Source organism: Crocodylus porosus, unplaced genomic scaffold, assembly GCF_001723895.1.
Source record: "Crocodylus porosus isolate Cpor-Errol unplaced genomic scaffold, CroPor_comp1, whole genome shotgun sequence".
In the NCBI taxonomy this organism is placed as follows: domain Eukaryota; kingdom Metazoa; phylum Chordata; order Crocodylia; family Crocodylidae; genus Crocodylus; species Crocodylus porosus.
Window position 1 is genome coordinate 5537024 of NW_017728926.1, and position 13935 is coordinate 5550958.

Sequence of the window (13935 nt, forward strand, 5' to 3'; positions counted from 1 at the left end):
CAGCCTGTCATCGTAAGATCTGTTTTCCTGACCTCTGATCATGCACGTGGCTCTCCTCTGGACTCTCTCAATGTATCATTGAGAGAATGTATTGGAATGTATCATGACATTCCAATAATTTGCAGTTGTTGCAAGTGAATGTTTGACAGTCCTTAAATCCAGTTCTCCTACCCTCCTACTTGGTCACTAGACATTTTATACAGGTGATATTTTTGTATTAGGAAATAATTTCCACTTCTCCTCAAATGTCTAGATAAAAATTCTGTGGCAGGGCTATTCTGTATGTTTTCTGAAGTATGAACTGTGATTCTCTAAGATTATGGGGTTATTTGCTTTTCTGCAGAAGGAGGGATACATGGGAACCAGTCACTCCAGCTGCATGGGGTTGGGCAAGAGAGCTGTGAAGAGAAGGTTGCACTTGCATTATAGGCTACCCATTGCTTTGACCCCTTCTTATAGGTCTCCCAGGCAAAACACTTCGGGACATATTCTCTTTTTCTGCTAGTATAAATCCAACACAACTGAGAAGTCAAACAATATTGGCCTGGATTAATACTGGTGTAATGAAGAGCTTCTGCCCTACTTATGCTGCATGCATAGTAAAGCCAAGACACCAATTAGCTCTGAAGGCAGTTTAAAGCTGTACTAGCCCCAAAGACCACAGAGCATCTATATTTTATTGAATGTTAAGCTGCAGGCAAGAATCCCTCTTTTTTCTGTTGACTCTGCTCTCTTTTTGCTATTATGCAGCCTCAGCTATAAATTGGTAAAGGTTTAGTAATTGCAATTTATCAGCACTCTGCATGGGGAAGCAAACAAGCTGAGGAGACGAAAACACACCATCAGGCATTGTCATGAAGTAATGAATAATGAAGGAAAGCTTTGCAATAATAACTAGAGAGGTCTCTCTGAAACACACTCACTCCACATCCCTATCTTTATAAAGTATTTATCCAATGCTTCTCATAAGAATATAAAGGGGAAAGCAGCTGCTAAAACATTTATAACCCAAACAGAGTTTCATAAATAAAGTTTCCTGACCGTAAGTGTTAAGAGTCAAGGAGGCAAAGAAAGAGATTTGAAGGCATGGCAAATATTCAAGTGCAAGCTTTGCCCAAAATTTTAAACAGAGGCAGCTCCCAACTTCTGAGAATCTCAAAAAAGTTGACTGGGTTTTTACCCCATTTAATCTCTTCTCCCCACCATTATTTTCCCTTTTCCTCACTTTTCTTCTGGAAGACTACAGAATATATCTGCTAGTGTGTGTGTGTGTGTGTGTGTGTGTTTTACCAACACATTTTGGAAATGGACATTTCCCTGGTGAAGTAGCCTCTTGACTCTCACTCTTGCTGCCTGTATTTTCCATATATAATGTCACAGGGAAGAACACTGCCATGGCTTCCACTGATGCAAACTCATTGCAGTCACCCACTGGCATGAATGTGCATCAGTGAGGATGGTGTTTGACTCTTACAGGCAGATGTTTCACTTTAAATGACAGCTACTCTAAAAGCCATTTATTTTATCATCATCTCCCTGGGCAAAATTAACTGTGTTATCATTGCATCGCTTCTGCATCAAGCAATTTCCAATTTGCCAGGGTTCTGAGGAGCCACTGTCCTCGTTAATTTAATGTGTTACATGAAATTAGCATTGGCATTACAGTCTGCCGTTGGAGCCTCAGCTCTTTAATCACATTTCAACTAAACCAGCCCATGTTGGAATCTGTTTGTTCTCTGAGCCATTACTCAATGACACCTTAAGTAAAATAGCTCATTATTTAAACCACACAGCTCTCCAAACCCACAGAAACCATCTACAGGAACCCAAAAGACTTTCCTCTCCCTCCCCCTACTCCTGTAGGTTGCAGAACAGATCATTCCCCCCCCCCTCCTCCCCCAGTGCTCCCCAAAGCCAAAGCCAATGGGACAGCAACACAGGCAAATGGTTAGAGCATGGCACTGGGAGTCAGAAGACTCAGGTTCTCATGACTGTACGGCAGCATTTTAAGTTGCCTGTGGGAATAATTTTGGTGCTCCTTTGGATCCTGATCACAAACCGATTCCCACCTATAAGAGTAAACTGTCTGTCCTGTTCTCCACACCAGATCAGGGCCTAGCACTGATTTGTTTTGAAAAGTACTAAACACCCACAGCTTCCTGATGAAAACCTATCAGGAACTGAAAGGCCTGAGGAAGGGTACTGTGATACCCAAAAGTTTGTGTCCATAACAGCCATAAAGTTGGTCCAATAAAAGATATCACTCAAAAGAATTCTTCCCTCTCATACATCTCCTGGATCATCATGGCAACTACATCACCTCAACACTACCAGCTAGTTGAAGATTTTTGTCAGTACTTCAAAAACGTGTTGTAGTTAACTGGCAGAGCTGACAGTCTGTGCCCCCATACATCCCACCCGACACCCAGAGCGCCTCTGGAGATGCATGGGATAATAGCTAACACCAGATTGCTCGCACGCAAAGAGGATGGGAAATAAGAGATGTGAAAATAGGTTTGCAGGTCCTATTACCAACAAGCAGGTAATCTGGAACAGGGGATATGGAGAGGACATTTAATGTCCCTGTTCCATTCCTGGTGTCCATTATGTTGTGTCCACAAGGTAGTGTGGCCATCACAGAAGACATTCCAGTTTTCTCCTACTCTGTCCTTTATTCATATGAAACCCAACACCTTTATGTCCTCTATATTTCTCTTCAAGAGAAAAATAGAGGACATGAAGACATCTGTTTTTGTATCAAAGGAGGACAGAGGACAACCGGATTGTCCTCTATGATGGCCACCCTACCACAAGGTGAACCTTCTTCACATTGTTTTCAGTTTGGTCTTGAAAGCACCTGATGCAACTCAATGAATTGGGCTCACGAGACACTATTCTCCTGTACAAGAGCCTGAACTGAACTTGAGGACATCATTAAACCCAGATCAGGGCAAGAGAAGGCAAGGTGTGAAAAAGACCCCATGAAATTTTTGCTCTTGAAGGGCCCATCTCTTCAGAAATCACCTTTTAGTGCATAGAAACCTGTGACATCCAATCTTATGCAATAGTGAAAAGGTTTAGAATTCTAAGTACTCAGAATTTATCTAAAAATTATATTAAAATGTGATAAAGTTAAAAATATGTTGGGGTCCCACCTAAGTATTAGGCAAAGCAGCAGAAGTGGCTCTTATGCTATAGCCTTTTAACAGGAAATTAAGCTTTCATATATTGTTATCTGCTTTTTTGTAGTCTGGTCAGTGTAATTCTGCTCTTATTTTTCTTTTTGTGCTTCTTCAGGCCACCTCTTAGGCAATTAATTCTACTTGCTAAAGAAAGCAGGTAATTAGCGATCTACAAAAGTTATGCTGTGTCCACATTTTTAATGAGTTCAGATGTTTTCATTGATTGCATTCTCAACTACTTTGGACTGGCTTAAATGCCTGCTAACCCAAACCAATTAAGCCTCCTAATAAACCTTGTTGATGAACTGCAATATGAACACACATCAAGTGAGGATGCAAAGGGCAGTGCCAAGGAGTTGACCCCTTCAATTCAGAGTAGACAGTAATAGTGTTGAAGGACTGGATTCATTTTGCATTGGGAACCTTTTTAATAGAGTTCAACTCGTGTCTCGTTGGGAGCCTATGCCATGATTTAACAACACTCTTAGGCACATGCTTAAATCTATCCCCTTTCAACAAAGCACATAAGGGAGCTCTTTTCCTATTATCTGCTTCCCTATTCATTCTTTTAATAAAGAATAAGAAAAGGCCCTTGTGAGCCCTTTTCCAGTTATTATATACCCCCTCCCCCACTCATTTTTTTAAAATAATCATCAGCATTCCTGAACCAGTTCCTGTTTCCTAGATATTTTCAGGCTGTGGGAGGATCTTTTAATGGAACTTAATTGTTATAGTTCAAAAATGCATGCCTGAGGTAATAACATGGCCTGTATTCCTGGTTAATTTAAGTAAATGTTTGTGCTCATTTTGCTGGCACGCTGCCCACTACAAATCCAAGAGCAAGTCAAATAAGAGCTAGAGGTCTGAGCATCACACTGGGACCCAGGAATTCCTGTATCGATGTCATTAATATAATGATTTAGTAAACGGAAGTGTACTGGCACTCGTCAAACCAAGGCAAGCCCTCTTTGCCCTGAAGAGCTTAGAGAGGTTGGTTCTTAGGCAGCAAACACCACAAAAGTCAACAGCTCCCCTCACCCTTCAGGAGGTGGAAGAGATTGCAGGACTGAAGCCTACAATTTGTGAAAAATGAAACCGAGGGATAACAAATAAGGAAGGATGATAATGAGCAAGAGTGCACTTTCTTTGCTATGAATGCTTCAGAAGTTCTACTTCTGCCCTAGCTGTCCGTCTGTCATTTTGAAAACCCTTAAAATCATAGATTAAGTACAAGAACAATTTAAGGTCTGGGAAGGCTGCCTAGAAAGAGACCTAGAAAAGTCAGCCTACTTAGTTTTTCAGGAAAAGAATGGGAAGTAGTTTGATCATATTCTATAGATACTTGCATGCCAAAGGAGATTTCTGAGGTAAAGGGACCTTTCATCCAGTTGAAATAAGCAAAAGATGATCAAGTGGCTGTAGGGTGGAAGTAGACAAGTTCAGATGGGAAGAAGGTGCAAACTTTTATCAGAGAAAGTAATTTACCACTAGGCCAACTCACCTAGGGATGCGGTAGAGCCTCCATCAATTTAGTCTCTAATAGAGACCAACTGTCTCTCTCTGAAGGAGATGTTCTAGCTCTAACCAAAGCCGACTTACGGCAGAAATCACAGTGTGAAAGTCTATGTTCAGTATTCTTCAGATAATCAGTCAAGCTGAGCATAATGCCTGCCCCCTAAGTCTTGATATCTGCTAATCTAGTTGTGACAATGATTCCCTGTGGCTAGGGACAGAACCAGTACAAGTGATCAAAAACCAGTTCAAATCTGTAGCACAACAGTAGTTCAGTGCATATAAACCGCTTTCAGCATGGCCATAACTGGTTTAAGATCAACTTGGATGGATGTAGTATCAGACTGACTTGATTTAGGTTAAATCAATTTATTGACCTTCTGTCCCAGATCCTTTCCAGATTCAAGTTAACTCAGTCATCCAGCATCCCATGATGCTTTGTTTCTCCCTTGCAAGCCCCCCACCCCCACAACCGCCCTTTGCAGGGTGGGCAAGCTAGGCTTGACCCAATCTTCTGTTCCAGCCCAGCAGGGAGGTGTGCTTGAGCGCCCCTCAGCACCTGGCCTGAGCCACTGCAGGCCTGTGGCTGCATTTCTGGATTCAAAAGTTTATGTTTGTTCTCTTGCTTATCAATTCAGTGGATGCAGTTTAGACTAACCTGCAAAGATTGAATCAATTCTGCCTTGTGCTTTTTGACTGTCTGTACTTAGCCTGTGTGACCTTGCCTTCTCTGTAAAATGGAGCTAAGAACCTATTCCAGGCACATGTAAGCATCCAGTCATTAACGCTTATGAGGCACTTTGAAGAAGCCACATTTTCTGTGAAAGTGCCAAACAGCATTATCAAATCTATTCCCCATCAGCTTTGCTAGTAGAGGCGTCATTATGGGCCTGTCTGTGGTTCTGCATCCAGCCCGGCTTATTTTTAGACTTCTACTGTGTGCATACAAGGAAATGCTGCCAGCAAAGTGTACTGGTCACCGCCTTGCTTTTAACTGAAGTTTGGAGCAGGCAGCCCCTCCTGGTCTCTAGAGAAGGAAAGAAACAGGGTAGGAGAGAAATACTGAAACACATCAGAGCGACAAATTCCTTTGCACAAAAATAAGCTAAGCTGTACTAATGAATAACAGTTCTATCAGCGTGGCTGGGCAATATTAATTCTTGGCCCTTTTAGCCAGTGGTGCCAAATGTGTATCTATCTTGCTGACAGTAGTTATCTTCTTAGCAGGTCTACAGGAGCTGTAGTAAGTGGATGGCTCTGCAGGTATTTTCTAGCCTTTCCCAACTTATTTAAAAGCCTTTGCCTTTTGTTGGAGACCTAGTGGACATGAAATGCAAACACTTCACAAAAGTCAGTTAAAAAGAAGTACCTCTCATTAGTTCCCTAGCAGGTGCATTGCAAAATACATACATACATACATCGCTTCACTCACATATTTAATTTGAGAATTGCGTATCATTGCAAATATATGTTATGCACTACATTTAGGCATTCACTGTACAGAAAACAAGACATTCTTTTTTACGGAGCTGAAACCTCTCTGGTATAGAATAAGGAAAAGATTAAACAGCTAGTTAAAGATCTTTCTTAAAAGCTAGTCATGGTAGGAATTTTACAAATGCTGGAAAATCGGCATGAACGTGAACTGTCAAACTTGTCCCCAAAGGACAGCACTTCTATGGCTGCTATTTCTCTTCCCTATCCTGGATAAAAAACTGATGGTTTCCAATATGGTAGAAAGAGTTAAATCTCCATTCCAGCTCTCCTTAATAATCTCCTAGCAGAGCATTTAATTCATTGGGCATTCTAAGCCACCTGTGCATGAGAGTAAATGCACAAAAGGGAAAGAGAGGGAGGGCAACATAGCCACCGCACTTTGTAAACCCATTTCTTGAGCGTAGCCTGTTAAAAGAGATCAGGGCTGATAATGGGCATTCATTTCCCTCTGTCAGAAAATGTAAGCATCCCGACTGCATCTCAGAAAGCACACTCACCACCTGCCTTCTGCAGCTGAAAAAATTCTCCACGAGACCAGGGTAAGACAACTTCTCATTTCTCAAGCTTCTTGCTTCTGTTTGCTCAGCCTGTATGCATGTAGAAATTTGTGGCACAAAGAGAGAATTTATCTTGAGGGGGCAGAGAAAGGAAGAGTTACAAGGCAAAGTCTGGACATTGAGGGTTTTCTGATTCTACCTGGGTTTGGAATATGTTTGCTGGGGATTGCTTACACCACACATCTGGTGGCCAGCCCGTGAGGGGGAGCATTGAGCACTGATTTTTTTTTAAAGTGCTAGTTAATAGTCTTGTTAAGTTGCATTGGCATTCAGAGACAAACTGGCTATTATGAGCAGTGTAAGTTATCCTTTAGAGCACTGTACTTCCTATAAAATAAATCACAAAGCAGAAATCCAGCTACATGAGAGTGCGTTATTAGTATTACTGGTTTTGTGAATGCTATGCTAGGGCTTTTGTCATTACAGTATAATTTCATGCTGTCTTCTGCTGTCTCCGTAATACTTACTACCTACATGGATGTGTGCTAGTGTGTACAGTAGGTCCATTGTCAGTACTGTTTCTTAAATAGAAATGTTTCTACTGTGCTTCAGAAAGCAGCTGGGTGGAGCCGAGGGGACCAGACTGTACTGTGTAGCAAATCATGGAATTTACTAACATTATACAATTTGGCGCTATTACACACCACTTCTATTCCTAAGCAAAACCAGTTAATGGGGCTAGTAAATCATTTTAGTTGAACATTTTATTTATATGTGATCTTTGTTAGCTGACAGTGCTGAACTTTCCTTTTTTGCACTATTTCAGATGCAAATAGAATACTTCACCATATGCATGCTTAATACAAAGGAACCCAAACCACAACAGAAATAGCTACCCTTCAGACTTGTATTCCTTTATTGCACTAAATGCAAGGGGGTGTTTAGCAGAACAATTCTTAAACAGCTGTTTGGGACAGCTTCTTTCTGCTTTTGACATGCTGTCCTTTCTAATCAGCAACAAAAGAAGAAAATGCAAATACTTCCTTTCCAGGTAGCTCCTAATATGTTTCAGTTGCACGTTTCTACCTGGATGGGGGTGGACACAGGTGCCAGATTGTACTGGTGCGTAGCAGTGGCTTTAAAGAAAAGAATGAAGATTCAGTGGGCTAACAACTCCACTCTGGACTGACCTGCCTGTTCCTATTGTGTGATATTTTTATGACAATCAGTAACAGAATCAGAAGCAGTAGAAGTAGAACTGGCAACAAAAAGCAAATCTGTCATGCAAAGTGACATATGAATATGCTTTGCCTAGCAATATAGTAATTAAAAATCTTAAAATTACCAGGGTTCAAGGTGCTGCACTATCACCGAAACTTCTTTAGTCAATATAAATACAAAGCCACATACTACTGTAATTCCCTTTGTTTAAATAATACAAAATGAAATCATAAGAAAGAGGAAAAGGAAAAGAACTGTGTATTTTTGAGGAACACTTGGCAGAGTTAGCTTTATTTCCTCACCTACAGATAATTTCTTTTCCTAAGAAACTTCATCAACCATTTCCCTCAGACATAAAGAAAAACCATTTCCCTCAGACATAAAGAAAAACCATTCCCGCACAAGGATACTTGCTGAATGACTGTTGAACAGGAAACATTCACCCAAGTGACTATCCCAGGAGGAGATTGTAGGTGCTGCACTCGGAAGCATGCTTCTTCCTGGATATGCATGTCAGAGTACGTGGGTGACAGGGGACCCTATATATTAACTGTGTATGTATATGTACATGTGCATATGTTACATGAGTTGTAAAGGGAGGCTGTAAGAATAAATTAGATCTTCTCTTACCTCTTTATGATCAAAAGTTTCTAGTTCTCACTGGGCCTTGGTACTACGTGGGGCTTCTCTTGCAAGTTTTCCACAGTACTTCACACATCCTGTTTTCCATGTCTTCCCATCTGATCTATATGTCAGTAAGGAATGCCCTCCCCTGCAGAAGCATTTCTCTGTGTCCTGGATGTTATCCACCCGAGAAGGACTTAGCACTACCCATGGAGAGGCATAAAGCGCACTACTGGATTAAGTCTCCTCCATTTTCTTCCCCTGGCCATTTCTTACCCTGTGGCCAAGCTGGGACATCACCTGCGGGTGATAACTAGATGCTGTAATTGTGCTGACTTTTCTGGGTGAGATTTCCACAGGCAGCTAGCTCCAAAAGGGTGTGATGCTGTTCCAAAAGGGGAAAGGCCTCTGTCTCAGGAAGCAATTAAGAAAGGATGTTGAGGGGCTTGTCTGAGCTCCCTGCCTGCAGAAAGAATAGAAGCCATTTGATAAGAGCAAAACTAGCCTGAGAAGACAGTGATTGCTGTAGCCACTTCCAGTAATACATAGCTATAGTTTGGTTTTTATTAAGCTTGTCACTTTCTAGTTCCACTTCTGTTGCCTCTTTGCTCTCATCTACCCAGTTCAGCCAGCCACAGGGGGTAGAAGGCAATCGTAAATTTGGTGGTAGGTCTCAATTCAAATTCTCCCAAAGTTTGGGGCTGTCCAGATGCAGGGATTTGGTCTAAGGTCTTCTCAAGTCACTCTTGAGCTTGGATGTCTTCATGTATTATCTGAATTTGCCCATTATCAAATGGCCATGTTGGGTTAACTACAAATGAGAAAGGGACTTTGTCCCTTCCTTGCCTTGTGTGTATTCTACGAACATGGGACATCCACTCCTTCATGCCAGCAAGCCAGAGACAGGAGAGGAAGGATCCTGCCACTGTTACATGGAGGGGAAAAGGGAGGTCTGCTCAACTACACTAGCAGATTGCCTGGTAACGCGGGCCTGCACAGAATCCTCAGAGGCCGCATCATAAAGCCCAAGGGTATTTACTCATTTGACAATACCACCGGGGGCCTTGGCAAACCCAGGTTCCATCCACAGGTTCACGGCAACAGCATTTGTGCCACAATGTGCCAGCAATTCCCAGTCATGGAAAGGCAGCACACAAGCGCCCTCCATCTTTTCATCCTGCCCTCTTAATGGCAATGTTGAAGACAGGACGCCTTCCTACAGCATTCTCAAGGCTGCGGGGGAAAGCCCAGAGAATCAGGACTTCACTGAGGCACTTTCACCAACTCCATTTATTTAGAGAGAACAGTGAAAGCTGGAAATCCATGGACTCTGATCTTCTCTCCCGTTGTCCCTGAATGTAGGTCAGGTCTTTGGGGACTCAGGTCATCTGACAGGAAGAAATGGAAACATTGAGATGACCACTGTGCTACACCACCATGCAGAGGAGGCCTTTGACATGTGTTGACCCTACCCTCCATGCGTTTATGATAGCTTTAGGAGCCTTGGAGTTTTAAGTTCAGATGTCGATGTTTGATCCCTCGAAGACAGCTCCTTACTATTCCCGTTTGAGCAGAAGAGCCGAGGCACAGCTCAGAGCACCACAGAAGGGAAGCCTCCACTGCTTTTGTCCAAGAACTCCCTCATGCCAAAGAGTTTAAGGCTCTTATTAGAGCACATATTCTGACCTCCTCTAGCTCCTAAACTTCACCCAGTTGTCTCTATACTGAACTGATAACTTGGGCTAAAGCACTTCAAGCATCAGGAGATGAAACTGTTGAGCACCACAGGCAGAGAACAAGAGAGGCTGTCTTGCCACCAGTGCCTTGGGTGAGGTGTCCCCAGAAGAGCCCAGAAGGCAAATCACAATCTGTGCAGAGCAGAAGGTCAACCCCCTCTTTCCCCGCTATGCCTGCTAACCTGACTGGGTGAGGACAATTCCTTCCAACCTCCGTATTTGAGGAGCAGTGTGACCCTGAACACGTGGATACGACACACCCGCCAAACATTTCAGAAAGAAAATTCTCTCTGCCCCTTCAGAACACCCTATCCAGCGTCCCACCCTTGCCCATGGCTAATCCCTAATGTTTTGAAGGAAGAAAACAAAAAGGCATGACAACTTGCAAGAGAAGCCCCACGAAGTACCAAGGCCCAGTGAGACCTAGAATCTTTTGATCATAAAGAGGCAAGAGAAGATCTAATTTATTCTTACAGCCTCCCTTTACAACTCATGTAACATATGCACATGTACACATATATACACAATTTCATGACAGGAGGAAGGAATACTTCCCTAGCTCTGCCAGCAGCCAGAAGAAAGTATTATATTTTATTATAATCATCATCTTGCTGCAAAATTGTAAGAGTTGTGACCATGCTACAAAAAATGCAGAGGTTCCTGTTCTGGCCACGGCCCACAAGGAAAGGGAAAGAATGGGCAGACAAGGCTCTTTGGGTAAATGTGGCATCTTTTATTAGAACAACTAAATAGCCAGGAAAATTGTTCTTTGTAAGCTTATGGGTACAGCAGGGTGTTTGTACCCCAAAGTTTGCAAAGAACAATTTTTCTGACTATTTAGTTGGTCTAATAAAAGATATCATATTTACCCTAAAAACCATGTCTACCTACATCCTTAGACCAACACAGCTATAACCAACAACCCTAAACTAGGGAATGAATGGGGGCATTTATAGATTGACAGATATACAGGCTCCAAGGCCAGAAAGTATCACTGGGAATGTCCAGCTCGACTCCCTTCACATGCAAATGGTAGAATTTCTTTCAGAAGATGGATTAAAATGTACCTTTCCAAAGATATTTTATTTCTGCTTAATGACTCTAAATAATAGTGAGTCCATTGCCTCCTCTGGTAAGTGGCTCCAGGTTTAACTACCTTCCCAACTAGAACAATGCCTATTATTCTGAGGTTGAATTTATCTAATTTCAGTTTTCAACCACTGGACCTCGCTCTGCCTTTGTCTACAATGTTGAAAAGTGTCTTCCCTGCTATCAGGTCTCTTTTTCTGTGTTAGTCCTTACAAGCTGTGAGCAAATTGCTTCTCAACTGCTCTTTGATAAAGCTGAATAGAGAGGATTGCTAAGCTTCATATTGTGAACCTTATTTTTCAAACTCTGGATCATTTTTGTGGCCTCCCTTGAACTCAAATGGCTATTTCCAGCTCCTCCTTGAAGGGTGGACAGTGGATTTGGATATAGCATTGCAACTGTGGTTTTACCAAATGTTGGGATTCATTTCTCTATTCACTGCCCTCTAGCCTATCCTTGCCTCATGCCAGTACTCCAGACATGAGCTTCAGCTTAGCTGAGCATTACACTGGTGAGAGAACAGGACATCGTTGTCAGTAGCATTTCTGCAGTGCCTTAAGGGCAGAGGAAACACAGTGCCCTACCTCTACTTTCCACATTCAGTCACTGGATCCACCAACCCCTACCAGGAGCCTGCTACCCGAAGCACTGTGAAACAACCATGTACAAGAGTGCATCGCTCTCCCAGACTCTCTTTGACCTCGTTTCAAAGCTGGCCAGAAGACAGGAGTTCTGCTTCATACAATATTTTGAGCTTTCAAGGGACGGTTTCCTTCTGCATCAGGATCAGAACAGACCTTTAGAAGTTCTTTCAAAAGAAAAAAATGAGAGAAAAAAGCCACTCCTGAAAGAGCCAATCGACAAATGATTAGGGCATGTATGTGGGATGTGGCAAACCCACATTCAAATTCTTACCCCAAACTGAGAACAGTAGGGAATTTACCCTCTCTTCCAAATCACACATTAGTGCTATAACAGCTAAGCTATTGCTATTCAGGTCTGGGGTCTTTCTATCCAGGTCTGTCCAGCCCTTCCATCCTGATGAGGCCAATCTTACAGAAGAATACTTTGCCCCTAACTCTCTACACTGAAATTGCAGTAGCTCTGGTGCACCTGAAGTCTCCTGTGACTAAGGAGAATAACCTCAGTAGTAACAAACTCTGTTTCATGGGCTGGTGTCACAATGAAAATGACATCAAAAGGGAACAGTAACCCAGAGAGGTGACTGGACACTCGCTCCCCACCACCTCAGGTACAGTACTTTAAGACCTACTCTTTGGGGCTTTGGGTTTAACCTTTTCACTATGTGGTCTTAATTGGTCCAGATTTCTTCATATAAGAAATAAAACATACATGGATCATTGATCCTTTTAGAGCAACAGAAAGCGAACAGCAACCCCCTTATCATTTCCATGGACTCATAAAGAAGTCATCCCTATCCAAACCATCTTAGACAAACCCATTATATAAGCAAAACTCTTGGCAATTTACACATCAACACTGATACAAAGCCAAAGACATAACAGCCTAACCTGCCACAGGCAAAGCAGGGGGACCACATCAGCAAACATCCTGTTGCTGCAAAGGTTGTTAATACATGCTCAAGAGATTCCAGGAAGAAAGCCATGCCCCTAATACAGAGGAAGGCAAAAGAAAACCCCATAGTCCATACCAATTTGACCACAGGGTAAACTTCCTTCCTGACCCCAAATATGATGATTGGTCCTAAGCAAAGGGGCAAGACCCTCTAACCTCCAAGTTTAATTCCCCCCAGGAGCGTTGGCACACTTCAGTCAAAGTTTCCAGCATGGGCTGCAGCCAACACCCAATGCCTCTGAGAAAGACTTTAATGGAAAAAAACCCCTAATACGTGAAGCTGGGGAAAAAAAACCCTGATGCGTGGAGCTGGGAAGGGGAAGAGAGTTCCCTCCTAGCTCCGATTGGAAACCGCCAAAGCCCAGAACTATGAGAAATAGCCGTACAAGAACACAAGCACAGCTACACCCAGATCATTCCTGACTAGTGGCTATCCAACTTCGTCTTGTGAACTCTCCATCACTCGAGGTGTTCAGCTTCCTTAGGCAGTCTATTCCACTGCCTCACTGTTATAACAGTTAAGAAGAGTTTCCTTGTATCGAATCTAAACCTACTTCATTGCAACTTCAAGCCACTGATCCACATCCTCTCTGCAGCAAGAAAGAAAAGGCCTTTTCCCTCGTTTTTATGACAGTCCTTGAAGTATATGAGGACTGCAATCATATCCCCTCTTAAGTGGCTTTTTCACAAGCTGAACATGCCTCTTTCCTTCAACTTCTCATATTACTTGCCTTCTAAGCCCTTTATCATTTTTACCACTTGCCTCTGGACCCTCTCTAACTTCTCCGTGTCCTTTTTATAATGTGAAGCCCAAAACTGCACCCAATACTTCAGATCAGTGATAAAGCTGAAAAGGGAGGAAGGATCCAGGAAAAGGGAGGAAAGAGGACCCAGGAAACTATAGGCCCATTAGTCTTACCTTGGTCCTGGGGAAGCTCTTTGAGAAAATTATCCAGGAGCACATCTGCGAGGGACCAGCAG

General features: G+C 42.7%; 1 protein-coding gene across 1 annotated transcript in view; it reads left to right on the forward strand.

Annotated features, from left to right (window-relative positions):
• Positions 1-6551: 6551 nt before the first annotated feature.
• The window catches only part of MMEL1 (membrane metalloendopeptidase like 1), an 81180-nt gene continuing 73796 nt past the window's right edge, over positions 6552-13935 (forward strand). The window contains exon 1 of the mRNA XM_019541262.1: positions 6552-6730. The gene's annotated coding sequence lies outside the window, so the exon portion shown is untranslated. The remainder of the gene's footprint in view (positions 6731-13935) is intronic.